Genomic DNA, 22,229 nt, shown 5'->3' on the forward strand with positions numbered 1-22,229 from the left:
TGGGAACGCCCCCAATTAAATGCTGGGTGTTCCCATGGCCGCATCCCCAGGCTGCCTCCCCACGCCCGCAGTGTTGTGTGCGAGCGCCCGGTGAACACTTTGTTTGCAGTGCGCATGTGCAGGTCTTAAACATTGCGCACACGTGCATATTTGCCCGGGTGCGTATGGACCAGAATAAGGTCCTGGATGTATGAACTCAAATATATACAGCCCTAAAGATCCTATAGAAGTACTAGTGAACTGGTGCCGGAATCAGCCCTGAAAACGCTTTACTGATATTTGTTTATAGTTCAAATGTCAGCGTTCCCCTCAGTCTCCCACAGCTTGTGAGGACGGTGATGTCGGTGATTATATCGTGGTCTACATTTCCTTCCTAAGTTCCTACTACTAGGTGGTAACGGGCCGATTCTGGATCACACATAATGATCAGGATCCGGCCCCTGCTCCAATGGTCGGGTTTGTTGCATGTGCAAACCGCGACTGCAAACGGCTCCGGCGAGTTACTCGCTGGGTGGTTCACAGAGGGAAGGGGGGGGTGGCGGCGCTGGGCCGTGGGCGTCCCCAAGAAAACACTGAGGGTTCCCATGGATACGCGGGCGGCTGACGTCACTTGACATCAGCCGCCCCCCCCGTCTTCATCCCAGCAGCCGCGAGTATAAGTCAGTCTCAACTGACTTATATTTGCAATGGTAGGAGAAATCATTCGATGGTCGGTGAATGATTTCTCCTGCAGTGGCGGCATGCGGGGGGGTGTGTCTTCGTTACACGTCCCCTTGCATTGGTTGCGAGGGGATGCAAAGTCAATTAGAAGCAGCAAAGTCAATTAGAAGCATTCCCTTAAGGTGCGTACACACCTACAGATTTTTCCGTTTGATCTATCTGGTGGGAACAAAAACCTGGAAATGTATGGGAGCATATGACAATCAAAATTATCCACCCAAATGCAGGAAAACATAAAATCTGTGCTTTGATAAATTGGTACTTATGTAGTATCTGGGCTGCCGATTTTTTGATTGTATGCCTTAAGTTAAGGCATACAATCAGATGCGATGCAATGCAATATCGCATCGCATCGCATGCGACCATCGGATGCGATGACCCGATTTTTCCATAGGAATCAATGTTAAAATGGACTGAGTCCATTTTAACATGGAATTCAATGGGAAAAAGGGGTCCTTTTCATACCCCTACTATCCAAGTGGGCATGGAGTTGGATATAAACCTGTGGCGAGCGTAGCGAGCCACCGAGCCCGAAGCGTGGCGAGCGAAGCGAGCCCCGCGAGGGGACGGTATTCTGTGTCCCCTCGCGGGGCTCGCTACGCTCGCCACGCTTCGGGCTCGGTGGCTCGCTACGCTCGCCACAGGTTTATATCCAACTCCATGCCCACTTGGATAGTAGGGGTATGAAAAGGACCCCTTTTTACCATTGAATTCCATGTTAAAATGTCCATTTTAACATTGATTCCTATGGAAAAATCGGGTCATCGCATCGCATCCGATGGTCGCATGCGATGCGATGCGATGTACCCGATTTAGAAATCGCCAGCCCAGATACTACATAAGTACCGATAAATTTGTTATATCAGAATGATTTAAACAATTTGTCTGACTGGTCACTGTCTGTATTCAAGCGATTGGGAACAATTTTTTGATTGTCATTTGCTCCCATACATTTCCAGGTTTTTGTTCCCACCAGATAGATCAGACAGAAAAATCTGTAGGTGTGTACGCACCTTAAGTCTGTTGGAGCGGGGTTCTTCTTTAAGAGGACATAATTGTAGATGCATGCACCCTTATTTATTAGCAATCTGTCACTAATATTGGAAGCATATGTGTACAATTAGCTGCCCCTCTTTGGTCTTTCTCCATCTTCTGTCCAGTATTACAGAATCCTCTTGTCCTCTATCTCATCAGGTTACATATTTGGGATTAATCACTCCAGCGGAAGCCTGCACCACTGCGGGTCAGCTCTGGATGCCCCCAAATCACAGCCATTAAGAAAATGTGGTAGTAAATTGTTTCCAAATGAGCGGAGCATTGGACAGTGTGTGAATGTTACCTATGAGGATGTCTGCTGGCTGGAAGAGTCATTCTTTACATTATGGCCAGTATTCAATGCTCAGGATTCACCGTTTTTTTCAGCGAATCGGGCTGTTTTCTCTCTCTGCGGTGAATCTTTTTCACAATTTTTGACAATCTGATTCACCCTATTCAATGTTCAATGCTCGCCGAAAGCGAACAGTGAATGCCGGCCAGTTCTCCGTTTCATACTCGCTGCAATTCGCTGGTGTATTTCAATGGGGTTTTCACTGTTATTCGCCGAGAGTGTATTCAATGCTAGGATGGAGAACTGCTTTCAGTATGATTTTCGCCATGATTCACCGTTTTGCATTCCCCTTCTTTTTAAGGTGAACTGGAATGTGATCTTTTAAAATAAAGGGTGACATTCTATGGGATGCGTTTGTTTTTTTTGCGATTTTTTTCACAAAAACGGCCGAAATCGCATGTTTTTCCATTTTCGCATATTGAATGAGCTGCGAAAATGTGAAAAAAGTGCGATTTTGGCCAACAAATTTGACATTCTGGAAATGCGATGGCTGTTTTTCGCAGCACATCGCATCCAGATGTTTTCACATTGAAAAGTATACAAATCGCATATTTAATGGTATGCGATTTGTATAAATGTGTCTAAAATTCGCCCAAAAATCAGACCAGGTTCTGATGGGCGAATTAGCCAGAAGCCTGCACAGATCATTGAGGTGCCCAGCTGTACCTCTAATGACTTCACCACTCCTGCTCTTCCATTGATAGTAGGTGTCCCCCATCATTTTATTCTTGGTCCTCTTCTTCTCTATCATTATATGTCCTCTCTGGGTGAGCTTATTTGCTCACTTAACTTCCACTATCACCTCTATGCTGATAATACTAAAATCTACCACTCCTTTCCTGATCTCTCTCCCTCTATCCTCACTCATATCTCCAACTGTCTCTCTGCTGTCTACTCCTGGATGACCCAGCACTTTTTTAGACTTAAAATATCAAAGACTAAGCTGGCCTCTTCCCACCCTCCTGCATAAAACCCACATCTCTTATCCTAACCTACTGTTTATGCCCACTTCTTCCCCTTCTGTGTCACCCCTGTCTGTCTAACCCTTTAGAATGTAAGCTCTCACGATCAGGGCCTTTCTTAGAATATATAAACCTCTGTCACCCTGATGATTGCTGCAGTGTCCTGTCCCCTGATGCAACTATCCATATTAACCATGAATCTGTGTGCGCTATATAAGAAACTGTTAATAAATAAATACATAAATAATAAATTAGCTATAGCTGAATGCAGTCTCAGGCACACAGAATAGGACACCCAGGGCCTGATTCCTAGAAGGACACAAGCCCAATTTTCTGAGTCCCTGTGCAGTCTCTCCCTGAGAAGCCTCCTCTCTGGCCAACAGATCAGTTCACCCAGCACCCATGAAGCCCCATACACACTAGTCGAGATAGTAAAAGATATCGCTCAGAAGGCCCAGGGCCGGTGCCACCACTAGGCAGCTTTAGGCATTTGCCTAGGGCGCCGGCCACTGGACCGTGGAAGATGGAGCAGGTCCCCCCCCCGATGATATGGAGGTGAGTGGTAAGGTAACTGTCTCCCCAACGTAGAGCAACTTCGCGGCCCCTGTTGCATCGCCCGCCGCCGCATTGCCCGCCACCCATGGAGCATCTCATCAATCACTGCATGCACTGTCTCCTGCAGTGCACCCCCGCCCCGCGTCCTGACTCCTGCCGTGTCCTGGATGGTATGGAGGGGTGAGTGCTTACTCTCTTCCCCTGACTCCCCCCCCCCCGTGCGCATGCCGCATCGGCTGGTCCCCCCCCAGCCGTGCCGCAACTCCAGGCACATCCCCCCCCCACGTGCCGCATAACCGGTTCCCCCCAGCCGCGCCGCAACTCCCCCCCCCCGTCTGGGGCGCACCGGCCCTGAGGAGGCCCCTTTACTATCTCATCTAGTTGGTACACTCAATATCGTTCTTGATGCAAGCTCTTGTGCATTGTTAACAATCTCCTCCCTCATATGAACATCTACAGACAATGGAGGACCTTGTTAACGAGGGCCATGGTGCTACAGCATGGCCCCCCTCCGACATCTACTCAGATATCAGGTGCTGATTGTCTCTAGATATTTATTGGATATACAAATCTTATTAATGAAAGCTGCAGAGTAAATTGTACCTGAGATAGCACAATTTTAATCACCTAAGAAAGGCAAGTCCAAACCTTGCCCCCCCCCCCCCCCCCCAGCTGTTATGAAACTACCAAGTGCCAGCATGCCTTGCCACACTGTTGCTATTAGGGAATGTTAAAATCATGGCAAGGCCTGCTGGGATTTGTAGTTTCACAGAGATAGGCATTTTTTGGGTCGCATTGGACTGGTCACCCCTGTAACACCTTGAATGGTGGGTTTTGGGGTGAAAACTTAGAGTAACCACCCTCACACTTATTGAATGATTGTAACAATTACATTCCCTTAATTGCACGGTTTCTGGTGATGCTCCGAGTCAGAAATATAAACTATTTTTGCAAGGAGACACTCTTAGTTCACTTTCAGAGTTTGTAGAATATATTACGATATCGTGCTCCCGTGACACAATTTTAAATTTAAAATATAACTTAATTATTTAAATTAAATACTAGACGATTAAATTAGCAATTTAAACTAAGAGTGCCCCAACAAAAGGCAGTAATGGCAGCATAAGCTTGGCCAATGGGTAAATGCAGGGGAAGGGATTAATATATATACACCACATGGAAAGCTTGTGTTTGTCCCTCTGTACCTTACTCCGTAGGAGACCTCACAGGCTCAGCGCTGCCTCTGAATAAAAACCTTCCCATGACGAGGCCGTTGCTGCTGCTGTTCTCCATGGGCCTGAGTAGCATGTGATGAGCTCCACCAAGCAGAGCTCAGCACAAGCCTCTCAGCCTCTAACCTCTTGTGCAGTCTCATGGGATTTAGTCAACTACCAGTAATGCACTGCACACTTGTGCAGTCAGTGGGGCAGATGTATTAAGCCTTAACAAGAGATAAATGCAAGGGTGATAACAAGAGATAAACGTCCAGCCAATCAGCTCCTTACTGACTTTTTTCAAACACAGGCTGTAACATGGCAGTTAGCAGGTGATTGGCTGGGCATTTATCTCTCTTTATCACCCTTGCATTTATCTCTTGTTAAAGCTTAATACATCTGCCCCACTGTGCCTTGGATCCCGATGCTCAGCACCAATAATTATAGTCACATTGGCAAATAGGTGAAGCTGCAGCACTACCCCACTCCCATGTACAAAACCTTTAGCTATAAAAAAAGGGGGGCCATAGATAGAGGGGGGCCCAGGGGTACTGACCCCCTTGAGCCCCCCTTTATTCCGGCCCTGGTTAACTGGCAAATGCTTAATACCTCTCCTAACAGTAGAGGAAGGCATCTGCAAAAGCCGAGGCTGCCCAACAGAGTCAATTTCAGTCAATGTAAAAGTCAATATTTGAGGGAGATGTAATTGTCCTCCGGCAGAAGGCATCCTGAACCACAAAGCAGCCTGTGTTCAAAGGTGATGCTTTCTCCTAGCAGTGGGGAAGCGGTGGAAGCGGTCACATCTGTCCAGCAGGTCACACTTGGGGATGTAGAGTGCCAGTGAGTTGTGACTGTCCGTTACAGACAGATAGGGACTGTGGAATAAAGTGGTTACTATGGTATCACCCATGTGATGCCGCAATCATGAACCCATGACCATTTGCAGCCAAATGGACCATAGTTATGAATATGAGGGGTGTATCCTCAACCCCATCAGCAACCACACCCCCTTAGCAGTTGGGTACACCCAATGGCCAGTATTCAATGCTGTCACAGCTCGCTGGGTCAGTATTCAACTGACCCCCTGCATACGACGCTCTGTTTTTGGATCGAGGGGGAATCGGCGTATGTGGCCACTAAAACAGCTAGGTTTGCGGCTAAATGCAGCGGGCTCACTGCATTAGCTGCGAGCCTCGCTGTTTGGGGTCTTCTGACAGCGAGGATTCCCCCGAAACGTTGAATATTAAATAAAATAAATGGCACCAGTGACTCTCAGGGCCTTATTCTAGTTCACACTTTCTGACAAAATCCTTCTTAGTTGGCCAAACCATTTGCACTGCAGGGGGCAGATGTAAAATGTGCAGAGAATTAGCTTTGGTTGAGTTATTTTGGTTCTGTGCAGGGTAAATACTGACTGCTTTATTTCTACACTGCAGTATAGATCTCACTTTGAAGTAAAACCCCACCCAAATCTAATTATCTCTGCACAAGTAACTGCCCCCCTGCAGTGCACATGGTTTTATCAATCTAAGAAGGATTTTGTCAGAAAGAGTGAACTAGAATAAGGCCCTCAATGACCATGCGCAAGACAATACATTACAACACAGCAACTGGAAACACAGCGGGAAAATAGCTTTGCGAATTAAAATCACATTACCAAGTTACAAGCGATGACAAATTACAGCCGTCCTATGGGGGAATAGGCACAGCAAGACCAAGAGTAGAGGAAGAGTCACATCATTACGGAGAACATACAGATGGGCTGACACGTTCCTTCATCTGCCCTGATCTATCACAGATCCCACATTAATCACAGCATTCCCATCTCTGCTCTTTGCTTCCATCTCACAGTACAAAGTGGAAAAGACATTATACATGCACAGGGATAAGGAAGGGATGACATTGGGGGTCTGTAAAATGTAATGATGATTATAGAATGTAAAACAGATGCCTTGCAGAAAGTGCACCACAGTGATGCAGGGTTGGCAAGTCTTCGGGGGGGTATTCAACCTCCCGCAGCCATCTGCTGACGGGGGAGATGGCTGCGGGGCCCTATTCAATGCTGTCTTCACAAGCAGTCGGGCTCAATCTGCCGAGAACGGCCAGGAACTCACAAGCTCCCGTCTGCAGCTCGCGGCCACACCCCCTTCTCGTCCCGCTGCAGGCGGGACATTGAATCCCACCTGCAAACGGGACAGGGTCACGGCTGTCGGGCCAGCCCAACAGTCGTGACCCAAGATTGAATTGCTTTGAGTTCCCGTGGGCAACACCCGACCCCGCCTCCACCTGCCCCCAGCCTGTGAACGGCTTGGCGACTATGCAAGCCATAGGGGACCTGCACATGCGCATAAAAGACCATGCACATGCCATCAAACTATTGGAACGGGGCCAAATTCGGCCCCATCCGAACAAATTAGAATAATTCCTAATTCCAGATTTTTTAAGAACAAGGTCTGTTGTTTTACAAGGAACAGCATCATGAAGCTGGCAGCCTAGTAGTCTATTATTAGTAGAGATGCGCGGGCTCGGATTTACCTGGTTTTTCTTGGATCTCAAAGTGTAATCTTATTGGCTATCTGGCTGCCTCATGTTTTGGATAGCAAATAAGAACAATCCGGAAAAATCTGAACTTGCGCTAAATCCAGACCGCACACCTATAATTATTAGCAGTACATAACTGATGTCATAGACTAGACAAGCTGATTTCTAATGTATTGGTTCCAACCACAAAATGCAGCGACCCATTGGGACTAATGCCAATGTGGTTCTAGCTGCGCCCTATGCCAAAAAATAAAAATTATTGGCACTTTTTTGGCAGGACCCGTTCTGCTCATGTGTGAACCAGTGCTGGATTAAGCCTTCAGGGGGGCCCAGGGCACTTTAGAAAGGGGGGCCCCCTCCCACTTGTCATTACTGGCCGCAAACTGCACGGTAGAATATTACACTGTCAAAACACAAAGTAAAGGCAGTATAAACTTGATCAATGGGTAACTGCAGGGGGTGTTTAATATATATATATAATACAGTATTTGATTTTTACTACTTTGGCCCTTATTCAGATCTGATCGCAGTACAAATTTATTCTCAAAATGGGGAAAACCATGTGCACTGCAGGTGGGGCAGAAGTAACACGTGCAGAGAGAGTTAGATTTGGGTGAGTTATTTTGTTTCTGTGCAGGGTAAATACTGGCTGCTTTATTTTTACACTGCAATTAGATTTCAGTTTCAACACACCCCACCCAAATCTAACTCTCTCTGCACATGTCACATCTGCCCCACCTGCAGTGCACATGGTTTTGCCCATTTTGAGAACATATTTGTACTGCGATCAGATCTGAATAAGGGCCATATTGTTGTGATGGTCTCTTTGATAGTATTGTTGCAACTGGATGCGTTTTATATTATACCGATACATCGGTTTTTGTTATATTGCTGTTTTGATTTGTGAGTCAATAAAAATTATTGGCCTTTATATGGGTGGATGGTGATCACAAATTATCTGTATTATTAAGTATTTGCATATGTGTGCCCATCACATTCATCACATGCACTGTAGGGTTATTATGTATGCTTGGCTGCTGCCTCGGTTACAGCAATACTTGCAAATAGTTGTCTCTAAATGGTCCCGTTGACTCTTATATTGTGAGTAAAGACTACATCGGTGCATTTTTCAGCATCATTATAATCCCATCAGTATTCACTCCATAGGTCTGTGCTGCCATCTACTGGTGAGTTGTTTAAATCATTGTACAGAGAACAAAGCTGATTTCTGCCACTAGATGGCACCTGTTGGAGCTCTGTTCAGGCATATACAGTACACACCCGTGCACCTACACACCGCAGCATGGCAGAGACCCGGCTCCCGGCAGCTCCATCATTTTGACAGACTGGTGACTAGTATCCTTTATAATACAATTTGAGAAGTTCCGGCTCTATTAGATTTATTGACGCAATACGTTTTATACAGTACATGTACTATGTAAGTCACCTTCAACAAGTGACATCAAACAAGTAAAGCAGAAATCCTTTTTTTCCAGAGGCCCTGATATAGGATCGCATTTATATATTTATTGATAGCTTTTTAATGTAGCGCCCACATATTGTGCAGTTCTTTATAGAGAATATACCTTTTCTGTTCCATGGGCCGGGACCCTTAAAGGGTTTTGACATCTTTGCAAGCATCATGTGATATCATAAGGGGGCATGGCATCAACCTCCGTGCACTGAATGGAGACTGTGGGCCCCATTTATAAAGTAATATTTGCGGCTAAATCCCCAAAAACACCAGTTTTCTGGGGTAAACTGCAAATATTAAGTATCACCTAAATGTATTAAAGGGGGACCGCAGCAGGTATCTCCGATCCCTGCTACGATCCCCCCCTGCAGCGCCGCCGGCCGCATCCCCCATAGGTTTCTATGGGGTATGCGAAGCTGCCCAATGTATCAACATCGGGCAGCCCGGCATCGCACCCCTGGGCAATCGTCATTCTGGGATGGCGATAGCCCATTGTAGTCTATGGCTACACATCGCACGGTCAGCAGGGTCACGGGGGGTCAGCGCATTACCACGCATGCGCAGACCCCCCAGCTTCCGGCTCCGGGCATCGCAGGGATGGGCTCCTTTCGGAGCCCTGTCCCTGCGCCCTTATGATGATACATCCCGGCGGTATAGCTCGACACCGCAATGCGATGTCCGGCGATGTCATTGCGCCGGCATCGCTCTATATTGATAAATGCGCCCCTGTGTGCTTGCGCAAAGCATCTAATCAGTGATGCAATGATAACAAGCCTTCTAACTGTACCCCCCACAGACACATACACACGCACACACGGTACACTGCAACCCATGTGTGGGACAGCAGGACAGTCTCAATTAGTGGGAAATGTCACGTAGCCCACATTACACTGTTACATCATAGTTACCTCCCCTCCTGCATTCTTCAGCAGACTCCCTGACATAGCAGCACTCTCCCTCTCTCCCTCATTAGTCTAGCAATCTCCCTCATGTCACCTACCCCACATTACACTGTTACATCATAGTTACCTCCCCTCCTGCATTCTGCAGGAGACTCCCTGACATAGCAGCAAATTCCCTCTCTCCCTCATTAGTCTAGCAATCTCCCTCATGTCACCTAGCCCACATTACACCGTTACATCATAGTTACCTCCCCTCCTGCATTCTTCAGCAGACTCCCTGACATAGCAGCACTCTCCCTCGCTCCCTCATTAGTCTAGCAATCTCCCTCATGTCACCTAGCCCACATTACACTGTTACATCATAGTTACCTCCCGTCCTGCATTCTGCAGGAGACTCCCTGACATAGCAGCAATCTCCCTCTCTCCCTCATTAGTCTAGCAATTTCCCTCATGTCACCTAGCCCACATTACACTGGCCCTTATTCTGATCTGTGCGGAAATTCCCGCATTCTTACGGAGCGGTCCGCACGCCACGGTGTTTTGCCGCATGCGGCCATCGTCCGTAGAAACGCCCACGTGTCCTCCGCATTCGGACGGACTCACTCTTTAAGAACAGGGCGTGTTTACGGACGACATACAAAGCATGCGTGTGCGGGAGAAACACTCCGATTCGGCACGGTATTACAGAGTATTACAGTGTATGCTCGGGAATACCGCATCCGAACGGGAGCCAAGCGGTGCTACCGCACGTAAGCGGAGTATTTACGCCAAACAACCCACTATGAAGTATCTTCTGCTATACATCACATGACCCACTTATTCAATTACCTATCCTCATAAAAAACTTCTTATTTTGAATTGGAATCAATTAGATGCCAATATATCCTTACAAGCATGCCTAACACATGCATTGCACACATTAACCCTTACAGCAATTGAAGTGCAATGGTTTCAATTAAAGCACTGACAAGCGTCCTATTAGTGAGTAATGAGTAAAGGAGTAGATTCTATTGGGTTCAGGTGTTAATGGTTGTAGTCATTAGGCGTACGTTCGCCTAGCGCATGAACGAGTGGTGTCCGCAAAGCAATAGTACACTTGTGGACACCGCACATTTCTGCCCTTTTTGATCGCGTGCATTCGGAGTGGTTTCCGAATGTACGCCCCCCAACATAAGTGTACTCCCCCGTGTCCGCCCATGTTTCCGCCCCGTTTTGCCCACTTTGAAACTACGCCCATGTGTCATTCCGCATGACGCCCATAATACGCCCCTATTTCCCGAATGATAGCGGTGATCAGTTCTGGACGGGATCTGGCCGAACTGGTACCGAGTCAAGGCGTGGCACATGCGCGGTGCGTTCGCCACGCATGCGCAGACGCCGTAAACACGCGATCCGAAAGTATGCGGTAAAGTCCGCGTCAATCAGAATAAGGGCCACTGTTACATCATAGTTACCTCCCCTCCTGCATTCAGCAGGAGATTCCCTGACATAGCAGCAATCTCCCTCTCTCCCTCATTAGTCTAGCAATCTCCCTCATGTCACCTATCCCACATTACATATTTGGGGAAAAAAGGAATAGACAGATACATTTACATTGAATCATCAGCACCATTTCCCTGCAATTTACCAAGTACAGTATCTCTTACTAACTGCTTTGGGGCTCATCTACATTTGAATATAAGTCATTATAAAAGATTCCTCTCAGATGTAGCAGTGCACACCCACGCTTCTAGGTGCCACGTATGTTCACAATCTCTTTTCACAATCTCTCCATATATGGAACTATGGGGCACTGTGCAAAATTTTACTTTTAACAATAATCTCCCTGAAACTAGTTTTCAAAAGTAGGCAAGTATGCATTTAATATACCTTTATCTTTTTTTTAGGTTGTGGGCAGGAGTTCGGAGCACCAAAGAGAAAACCACACAAATGTATAAAGAAAGTACAAACTCCACACAAGACTTGGTGGGAATTAAACTCAGGACTGCAGCTTACAGCAACCGGGTGTGGATAGTTTTATTGACCACACTTAGGTCAACAGTCATTAGGTCGACACCGTTGACAGGGTCCACAGGGTTCTAGGTCGACATGGGTGAAGGTCGACAGGTTCTAGGATGACATGGGACAAGGTCAACATGGGTTTAGGTCGACACATGTGTTAGGTCGACACATGTGTTAGGTCGACACATCGCTAGGTCGACATGGTTTTTTTCACTGTTTTTTTACCCCCGAATGTCGACACAGTCGACATGGACACAGTTGGAAGTGAACCACAGACCCTTGCATCGCTCGCTGCGGGTACGGTGACTCGCTGCGCTCGGCACAATATTTTATTCTCACACCACGCCCTAGTGGATGGTAGGGCATGATATACCGCCTGGCGGCTCAAAATACAGTGAAAAAAACCATGTCGACCTAACGACCTGTCGACCTAACCCATGTCGACCAAACACATGTGTCGACTTAAACCCATGTCGACCTTGTCCCATGTTGACCTAGACACCTGTCGACCTTCACCCATGTCGACCTAGAACTGTCAACCTAAGTGCTGTTGACAATTTGACTGTATCCCACAGCAACCATGCTGCCGAATATTGTCATAATGTCTTACATGCCATGCCCAGGGCCGGCGCCACCACTAGGCAAATCTAGGCATTTGCCTAGGGCGCCGGCCACTGGAGGGCGGTATTTCCCCCCCCCCTTGCCGCCCGGGTACCTGTCCTGCGGCGTATATGTGCGTAAAAGCTGGCGGCGGCGGCGGCAGCGGGGGGTCCCTGCAGTCAATAAGAAATAACGAGCGCTATCCGCCGGGCTATGCGGAAGCGCTTCTGTTTTGGAAACACTGGCTGCACGCTGATTGGCTGAGATTCAGCCAATCAGCGTGCGCCGTGCGGCCAGTGTTTCCAAAACAGAAGCGCTTCCGCATAGCCCGGCGGATAGCGCTCGTTATTTCTTATTGACTGCAAGGACCCCCCGCTGCCGCCGCCAGCTTTACAGCGCCGCAGGACAGGTACCCGGGCGGCAGACACCGGGGCGCCCCCACCCCGACTTGCCTGGGGCGCTCTGGTGCCTTGCACTGGCCCTGGCCATGCCACTAGCGTCCCCCACCCGGCATAATGCCGGGCAGGTGACGTCAAGGGAAGAGGGTCCTGAGCTGGCTATTGCATTGCAGTAAACGGGAAGTTGGGATGTATCATAATACCGTATTGCTCAGTATGTGTGCAGTTTAACCAATCGGTAGATAACAAAGCTCAATACACTTTAAAAAAAGTACAATCATTATGTATTGTTTTTTAATCTGCTTTTCGAGGAATATTGCAAGTTTCTTACCGCAGCATTTATGGATTTTGTGATGCCAGGAAAGACCTTCCACTCTGAGGACTTGGATCACTAATCAGAGAATTTAAAAATCAAGCAATTACCGAACTCCTGCGCATGTGTGCTGTTTTCTGGTTAATTAGCGATTGATAATACGTATAAATTGTTAACCGCAATGTATCTGCAGTTTGACGGAAAGGAAGCCGCTGTTTGCGGGTGGAAACCTGAAATTTTTTTATGTGTGTCGTAAAAGAACATAGATGTGCTCAGGTGTTTTTGAGGAGGGTCTTTGACGTCAGCACTGACCACTTCCAGGCTGTCTTAGTCGCAGATTAGTGGCAGCATCCGACCTCCTCAGATTTGGAAAGATGCTTTGATGTTACAAGAGTTGTATCTGGATCTGCAGTTGGATAGCGGTTAGTGATCCATTCGCAATTATTTTTCAAATTTGTACGCAGTCTTTTCACTTTTGATCTGGCCGGCAACTATCTACTCTAAAGGATCCACTAAGCACAGGGCCGGCGCCACCACTAGGCAGGTCTAGGCATTTGGCCACTGGAGGGCGACAGTTCGCCCCTCGCCCCCCGTGCAAAGGGGGTACTTTCTGCGCCATCTGGGGAGTGGGCAGGGGGGTCCATGCCGGCTTCTGACAGGAGCCTGCAGTGGTGTCCTTGCCACGCGGGTACCTGCGGCGCTGTGTATAAAGCTGATGGCGGTGGGGGGGTCCCTGCAATGAATAAGAAATAACTAGCGCTATCCACGGTCTATTCCTGCGCCGCCGGGTTTGAAAACACTGGCCGCCCGCTGATTGGCTGAGATTCAGCCAATCAGCGGACGGCCAGTGTTTTCAAAACAGAAGCACTTCCCGCGCCGCCGCATAGCGCTAGTTATTTCTTATTCACTGCAGGGACCCCTCGCCAGCTTTATACACAGCGCCGCAGGTACCCGGGCGGCAAGGACACCACTGCAGGCTCCTGTCAGACGCCAGCATGGACCCCCCTGCCCGCTCCCCAGATGGCGCAACAGGTACCCCCCGCCCCCACCCCCGGCACCAGGGCGCCCCCACCCCGACTCGCCTGAGGCGCTCCGGTGCCTTGCACCGGCCCTGATTACGCAGACATATATGAAGCTTAAAAACCTCTTCAGATTTCCCTTGAACTCTCGTAGATATCTGATCTGATTTTTCACTATATTTACTTCCAGGGTCGGCGCCACCACTAGGCAAATCTAGGCATTTGCCTAGGGCGCCGGCCACTGGAGGGCGGCATTTTGTGCCGCCCGGGTACCTGTCGTTCGGCGCTGTCTATTTAAATCTGGCGGCGGAGGCAGCGGGGGTCCCTCCATTAAAAATCATGAGCGATATCCGCCGGGCTATGCGGAAGCGCTTCTAGTGTGAAAACTCTGGCAGCACGGCGCACACTGATCTCAGCCAATCAGCGTGCTGCCAGTGTTTTCACACTAGAAGCGCTTCCGCATAGCCCGGCGGATAGCGCTCGTGATTTTTAATGGACTGCAGGGACCCCCGCTGCCTCCGCCGCCAGATTTAAATAGACAGCGCCGAACGACAGGTACCAACCCCCCCTCCCCCCCCCCCCCGGCACCGGGGCGCCCCCAGCCCGACTCGCCTGGGGCGCTCCGGTGCCTTGCACCGGCCCTGTTTACTTCAGATATGTCTGGTCAGATCTATTATAGACCCCTTGTCACGATCCGAGCTGTCAGACAGACTTTCTTACCCGCTAAGTGCCTCCGCAGGTTCAGCTTGCGGTCCCGACGTCATCTCTGCTGGCCTCCTGTCTCCCAGTGACAGTCCCCAGCGCACGGCAATCCACCTGTCCGCCGCCATTGTTTCCAGTATCCAGCATGGTGTGCACAAACACACTTTCCCGCCATAGCAGACATGGGGGCTGCCATGTTCTTTCCAGTCACATGTCTGTGCTGTCCAATCCTGTTGGTTCTGATCTCCCTGTCATACTTCCTCGGCCAATCCTGGCCACCCAGTGGGGATAAGTATGCTGGGAGCTCTCAGAACCATTGCTAGTGCTTCAGTTGTCTCCAGTGTATGGTCAGCTGTCCTTGTCTCCGTGCAAGTGTATTCTCTGCTGGTGTTGTCTTCCATGCTGCAGTGTGTTCCAGGTTGTTCCATCTCCTGTGAAGTCCAGGTTATTCCACCGCCTGTGATCCTGCCTCTCAGCCCAGCGACCAAGCCTAGCTCCGGGACTCTGGTCCTTCCGATGCTCCAGCATCATCCACCATCAATGTTTCATCGCTAATCCGATATTCCGGATCTCCTGCTTCCGTCCGTCATTCCGGACCCACAGTCAAGCTCAAGTCTTCCGTCCGTCATTCCGGACCCACAGTTTCCACATCCGATGTTCCACCATCGATTCCACATTCCATCACATCTGTAAAGTATTGCAATCTGCATGAACTGTCATTTCTCCTGCATACTTTACTGTCTGTCATTATTACAACCATCTGCAAATAAACTCCGGTTGTATTTTACCTCTGACTGCTTATTGGCTCTGGGTGCACTGTCGCGCACTTCATGCGCAAGGGTCCTCTCCAACCTCCCCGGTTCAGGTACCGGTCCAGGTCCCCACCAGAGGTCTCAGTCTTGTCGACTGAGTCCCCTGGTGTGACAGTAAGCACTAGCCAAATGGATCCAGCCGCAAGCCAAGCATCACCATCCAGCCCTGTACAGCAACTGGCTGTTCGCTTGGATCAGCAAGAGGCTGCGCAGAGCCAAGTGATTCATTGTCTGCAAGATCTGTCTTCCCGGCTGGATAAGCTACAGACCACTCTCAGTGGCCCTGAGCCTGTCAGAGAACTTCCAAGTCCAGTTCATCCTCCTGTAATGGCTGCTGCACCTCGCCTTCATCTGTCTGTCCCCACCAAGTATGATGGGAACCCCAAGACCTGTCGAGGTTTTCTCAATCAGTGTGAGATTCACTTCGAGCTGCAACCCAGCAACTACCCCACTGAAAGGGTCAAGATCGCCTACATCATCTCCCTCCTGTGTGGAGCAGCGTTAGAATGGGCGTCTCCCTTATGGGAAAGATCTGATGCCATCCTGTCCAATTACAAGGACTTCGTGTCAACATTCCGGCGTATCTTCGATGAGCCTGGGCGATCAGCATCTGCCTCCACTGAACTCCTCCGTCTCAGACAGGGATCCCGCTCCGTCGGGCAATATCTGGTCCAGTTCCAGATTCTGGCGTCTGAACTCTCCTGGTGTGATGGGTCCTTATACGCAGCTTTCTGGCATGGCCTATCCGATCGTATTAAGGATGAACTCGCTACCAGAGACTTACCCTCAGGTCTAAGTGACCTTATATCATTGTGTATCAAAGTAGACCTACGCTTCCGAGAAAGGGCTGTAGAACGTCACAAGAGCGCTCCAGTTAAAGTGCCAACTCCTCCGCCTTCTTTACCCACTGCTCCTGCGGTCCATTCCAAAGAAGAGCCAATGGAGATAAACCGCTTCCGTTTGTCTCCTGGAGAACGTCGACGTCGTCGGTTGGCACAGCTCTGCCTGTATTGTGCCGATCCTGCACATCAAATTTCTGCATGCCCAAAGCGTCAGGAAAACTCCTCCTCCTAGCCCGTCAAGGAGAGGGTAGGCTAGGAGTAATTAAGTCCTCTCCATCAGCAACTGATTGTGTCCTTCCAGTTTCCCTACAAGTTGGTCAGCATTTCAAGACTGTCTCCGCACTTCTTGATTCCGGTGCCGCTGGCAACTTCGTTACTGCAGAACTGGTCCGCAAGTGGGGGTTGCCCACTGAAAGTCTTTCCAAGACTGTCTTCCTTACTGCTGTGGATGGCAGTAGGATTCCTGATGCGACAGTCTCCCGCAGAACTTTGCCACTTACAGTGAAAGTGGGAGTCCTGCACACTGAACTTTTGTCCTTTCTGGTTTTACCCCGAGCCACTCACGCTCTGGTTCTGGGTTTACCCTGGCTCCGTCTTCACAATCCTCGTCTTGATTGGAAGACATCTGAAATCCTTTCCTGGGATCCTTCCTGCTCCGGTACCTGTCTCCAAAAGGTACTCCCAGCTCGTCATTCTTCAGCCGATGCAGCAGACCTTCCGCCTCTTCCCTACCAAGAGTACTCAGATGTATTCAGCAAGTCTGGCGCTGATGTCCTACCTCCTCACAGACCGTGGGATTGCCCTATCGATCTTATCCCAGGCAAAGAACCACCCAGAGGTAGAACCTATCCTCTCTCTCTTCCAGAGACTCAAGCCATGACCAATTACATCAAGGAAAATCTGGCAAAGGGATTCATCCGTCCTTCGACTTCTCCTGCTGGCGCAGGATTCTTCTTCGTAAAGAAGAAGGATGGAGGCCTACGTCCCTGCATTGATTATCGCGGCCTCAATGACATTACAGTAAAGAACCGATATCCGTTGCCCCTCATCACCGAGCTGTTTGACCGTGTCAGCGGTGCAACCATCTTCACGAAACTCGACCTGAGGGGTGCATATAATCTCATCCGCATACGAGAGGGCGACGAGTGGAAGAAGGCGTTTAATACCAGAGACGGCCACTATGAGTACCTCGTCATGCCCTTTGGGCTCAGCAATGCCCCAGCCGTGTTCCAGCACTATGTCAATGAGATTTTTCGGGACATTCTGTATCGTCATGTAGTTGTATATCTCGATGACATTTTAATCTACGCCAATAACATCACTGAACATCGTTATTGGGTCAAAGAGGTTCTGTCCCGGCTGCGAGCTAATCATCTCTACTGTAAACTGGAGAAGTGTGTCTTCGAGGTGAAGTCTATACCCTTCCTAGGGTACATTGTCTCCAGTTCTGGTCTTCAAATGGATCCAGGAAAACTGCAGGCCATCCAAGATTGGCCAATTCCCTCTTCGCTGAAAGGTATTCAACGTTTCCTGGGTTTTGCCAATTATTACAGAAAATTCATTCGTAACTTCTCTTCTATTGTGGCTCCCATCACTGCCTTGACTAAAAAGGGGTCTAATCCAACGAAGTGGCCGGCAGAAGCCATCGAAGCCTTCCATCTGTTGAAACAGAGGTTCACTTCCGCTCCTGTTTTAAGACAACCTGATACCACCTTGCCCTTTATTCTCGAGGTTGATGCCTCCTCCGTGGGTGTCGGGGCAGTCCTCTCGCAGAAAGCGCCCGATGGTCGTCTTCATCCCTGTGGGTTCTACTCCCGTAAGTTCCTGCCTGCAGAGCGTAACTATGCCATCGGCGATCAAGAGCTCCTCGCCATCAAGTTGGCATTAGAAGAATGGAGATATCTTCTAGAGGGCGCTGTTCATGAGATCACAATTATCACAGACCACAAGAATCTTCTGTATCTCAAGTCTGCTCAATGTTTAAATCCCCGTCAAGCCAGATGGACACTTTTCTTTTCCAGGTTCCGTTTCAAGCTGTCGTTCTGTCCAGGGACACAAAACCGAAAAGCTGATGCCCTTTCCCGCTCATGGGAGCAAGAAAGTGAGGCTAAGTCCACACATCAACACTTTATTATTGATCCAGTGGCATTCTCCGCAACGAGAGTTTCAAATCTCACGCCCCCTACAGGGAAAAGATATGTAAAGCCAGCTCTAAGAAAGAAGTTGCTCTGTTGGGCGCATTCTTCAAAATTCGCTGGCCATGCAGGCATTCAGAAAACTTACGAGTTTATCACCAGGTCCTACTGGTGGCCGTCCCTCAAACAGGACGTACAGGACTTTGTTTCCTCTTGTGCTAAATGTGCTCAGCACAAGACCAGTCGTCAGTCTCCTCCTGGGCAATTGATGCCACTGTCAGTGCCACATCGTCCTTGGACGCATATTTCTATGGACTTTGTAACTGATCTTCCAGAGTCTGACAAGTTCACCACCATCTGGGTGATTGTTGACCGGTTCACCAAGATGGCTCACTTCGTTCCCCTCACCGGTCTTCCGTCAGCTTCCAAGCTGTCCCAGCTCTTAATCAAAGAGATATTCAAGCTTCATGGACTGCCTCTTGAAATCATCTCCGATAGAGGAGTCCAATTCGTAGCCAAATTCTGGCGAAGCCTGTGCTCCTTGCTTCAAATCAAGTTAAAATTTTCCACAGCCTACCACCCTCAAACCAATGGCCAAACGGAGAGGGTGAATCAGGACCTTGAAGCATTTCTCCGCACATATGTCTCTTCTTCCCAAGATGACTGGGCTTAACTCCTTCCATGGGCAGAGTTCTGCCATAATAACCAATATCATTCTTCATCAAATGTCACTCCATTCCTTGCCAACTATGGGTTTCATCCTCGAGTTCCTGACTTCACTCTGCAACCTGTGTCCTCTGTTCCAGCGGTCGACACGACCATCCGGCAATTCGTCAAATCCTGGAAGCTCATTCGTTCTTCACTTCTGAAGGCTTCAAGAAGGTACAAAAAATTTGCCGACAGGAAACGCAGAGCTGTGCCAGCCCTCCGTCCAGGAGATCGTGTCTGGTTGTCAACTAAGAATCTTCGATTGAGAGTGCCATCGATGAAGTTCGCTCCCCGATATATTGGTCCTTTCCCAGTTGAGCGAGTCGTCAATCCAGTAGCTTACAAGCTTAAGTTGCCGCCCTATTTGAAAGTGCCAGCTACATTCCACATTTCGCTGCTCAAGCCGCTGGTCTTGAATCGCTTTCATTCCAAGCTCCCCAAGGCTCCTAAGGTTTGCACCCAGCGTGGAACAGAATATGAGGTCAGTAAAATCTTGGACTCTCGCATCCGATATGGTCGTCTGCAATATCTGATCGATTGGAAGGGCTACGGCCCCGAAGAGCGATCATGGACCAATGCCATCGATGTCCATGCTCCCAGACTCATCCGGGCGTTCCACTCCAAGTTTCCCCGCAAGCCTAAAAGGTGTCCTGGGGCCACCCTTAAAGGGGGGGGTGCTGTCACGATCCGAGCTGTCAGACAGACTTTCTTACCCGCTAAGTGCCTCCGCAGGTTCAGCTTGCGGTCCAGACGTCATCTCTGCCGGCCTCCTGTCTCCCAGTGACAGTCCCCAGTGCACGGCAATCCACCTGTCCGCCGCCATTGCTCCCAGTATCCAGCATGGTGTGCACAAACACACTTTCCCACCATAGCAGACATGGGGGCTGCCATGTTCTTTCCAGTCACATGTCTGTGCTGTCCAATCCTGTTGGTTCTGATCTCCCTGTCATACTTCCTCGGCCAATCCTGGCCACCCAGTGGGGATAAGTATGCTGGGAGCTCTCAGAACCATTGCTAGTGCTTCAGTTGTCTCCAGTGTATGGTCAGCTGTCCTTGTCTCTGTACAAGTGTATTCTCTGCTGGTGTTGTCTTCCATGCTGCAGTGTGTTCCAGGTTGTTCCATCTCCTGTGAAGTCCAGGTTATTCCACCGCCTGTGATCCTGCCTCTCAGCCCAGCGACCAAGCCTAGCTCCGGGACTCTGGTCCTTCCGATGCTCCAGCATCATCCACCATCGATGTTTCATCGCTAATCCGATACTCCGGATCTCCTGCTTCCGTCCGTCATTCCGGACCCACAGTCAAGCTCAAGTCTTCCGTCCGTCATTCCGGACCCACAGTTTCCACATCCGATGTTCCACCATCGATTCCACATTCCATCACATCTGTAAAGTATTGCAATCTGCATGAACTGTCATTTCTCCTGCATACTTTACTGTCTGTCATTATTACAACCATCTGCAAATAAACTCCGGTTGTATTTTACCTCTGACTGCTTATTGGCTCTGGGTGCACTGTCGCGCACTCCATGCGCAAGGGTCCTCTCCAACCTTCCCGGTTCAGGTACCGGTCCAGGTCCCCACCAGAGGTCTCAGTCTCGTCGACTAAGCCCCCTGGTGTGACACCCCTTATGGCTTCAGATCAGATGGATCTTTGGTGCGGCATCAAAGATTTCTTTGTCAGATGGATCTGAGACTCATCTGATCTGATGGAGCTCATATTTTGCCTTTTTTCTTCAGATCGGTCTGTCAGATCCATCTGAATCTGGAGTAAACAGGCCAAATCTGATGGATGGGGGACATAGTCATCTGCAACTCCTCAGATTACTGATCCATGCTGAATTATGCATTTAGGGGCAGATTTATCCCTTTGACCACACTTCAATTTTATGTACTTTAAGGCAACTGTAGAAGAACAGTTTAGGAAATAAACAACGTCTTCAGCCTATAACTGTAAGTCTAGGCCTGCACCCTCCAGCATGCACAATGCCCTCTCCTCTAGCCTATGCTTCGCTCACACACTGTCTCCATGCTGGCAATTGATGCTCTAGTCCATACTTTCTTAAGACTTGTTCCATCTTTACGTTTATTTTCTCCCCCCATGATCAGATCTCGAATACTGAACCCGTTTGATGTTCTACAAGTCTCTTGTATTCTCCGATCTCCGTCGCCACTTCAGATTGCTCCCTGATGAAGTACAAGTGTCATCCTTGTGAACTCATCTATATGAATGTCACAAATTATCTGTATCCACTTACTGACTTTACTGACATTGGGCCACACACATCTTGGTGTACTATCTCAAGTAGTTTTGTAGATCTGCTCGATGACTTTGGAAACAGCTGACGGCTCTTCTCCCGGTACTGCTGCTGCTAAGAGAGGAGGGGGAGGTAGCTTTTAATCTTAAAATGCCAGCATGACTCCATTTCAGCTGCTGTACAATAACATTATTGTTGACAAATAGTCCCCAGTATAAATTCTTGCCTATTCTAGAAGGGGCATGGTAGCTGTGTGGGCAGCACGTCCAGACTTCTACTAATGTGGAAATATGAAAAATATAGATTTATTTCTTGTAACTGAGGTTCTTAAATAAATTGTAAAGTAAAAATAGGCAGTGCTGACCATTAAGTGAGACACATTTATAAATAAGGGGAACGCCAGCACTAAGAGCATCCAGCTCTTGCAAGGCACCCAGGAATCAACATAAGCCATTACACAATGTAAAGCCGTCTCACCGGATTCCAATTGGTTAGTTTCCCAGGTGGTTGCAGCTGCCGCTATTAATAAGTATTTGATAACAATTATTATTTTCTTCATTTTATTATTTTTTTTAACTTACTATTGGTGTGCTGTGCGGCTCAGTCATTTACCTACCTGTTTTGACCCTTATCGGTTGGCAGGGGAGATATATTTCATTTAAATAAACAATTCTCAATTTCCATGAATAA

Source organism: Crinia signifera, chromosome 19, assembly GCF_055691185.1.
Source record: "Crinia signifera chromosome 19, ASM5569118v1, whole genome shotgun sequence".
Lineage (NCBI taxonomy): Eukaryota > Metazoa > Chordata > Amphibia > Anura > Myobatrachidae > Crinia > Crinia signifera.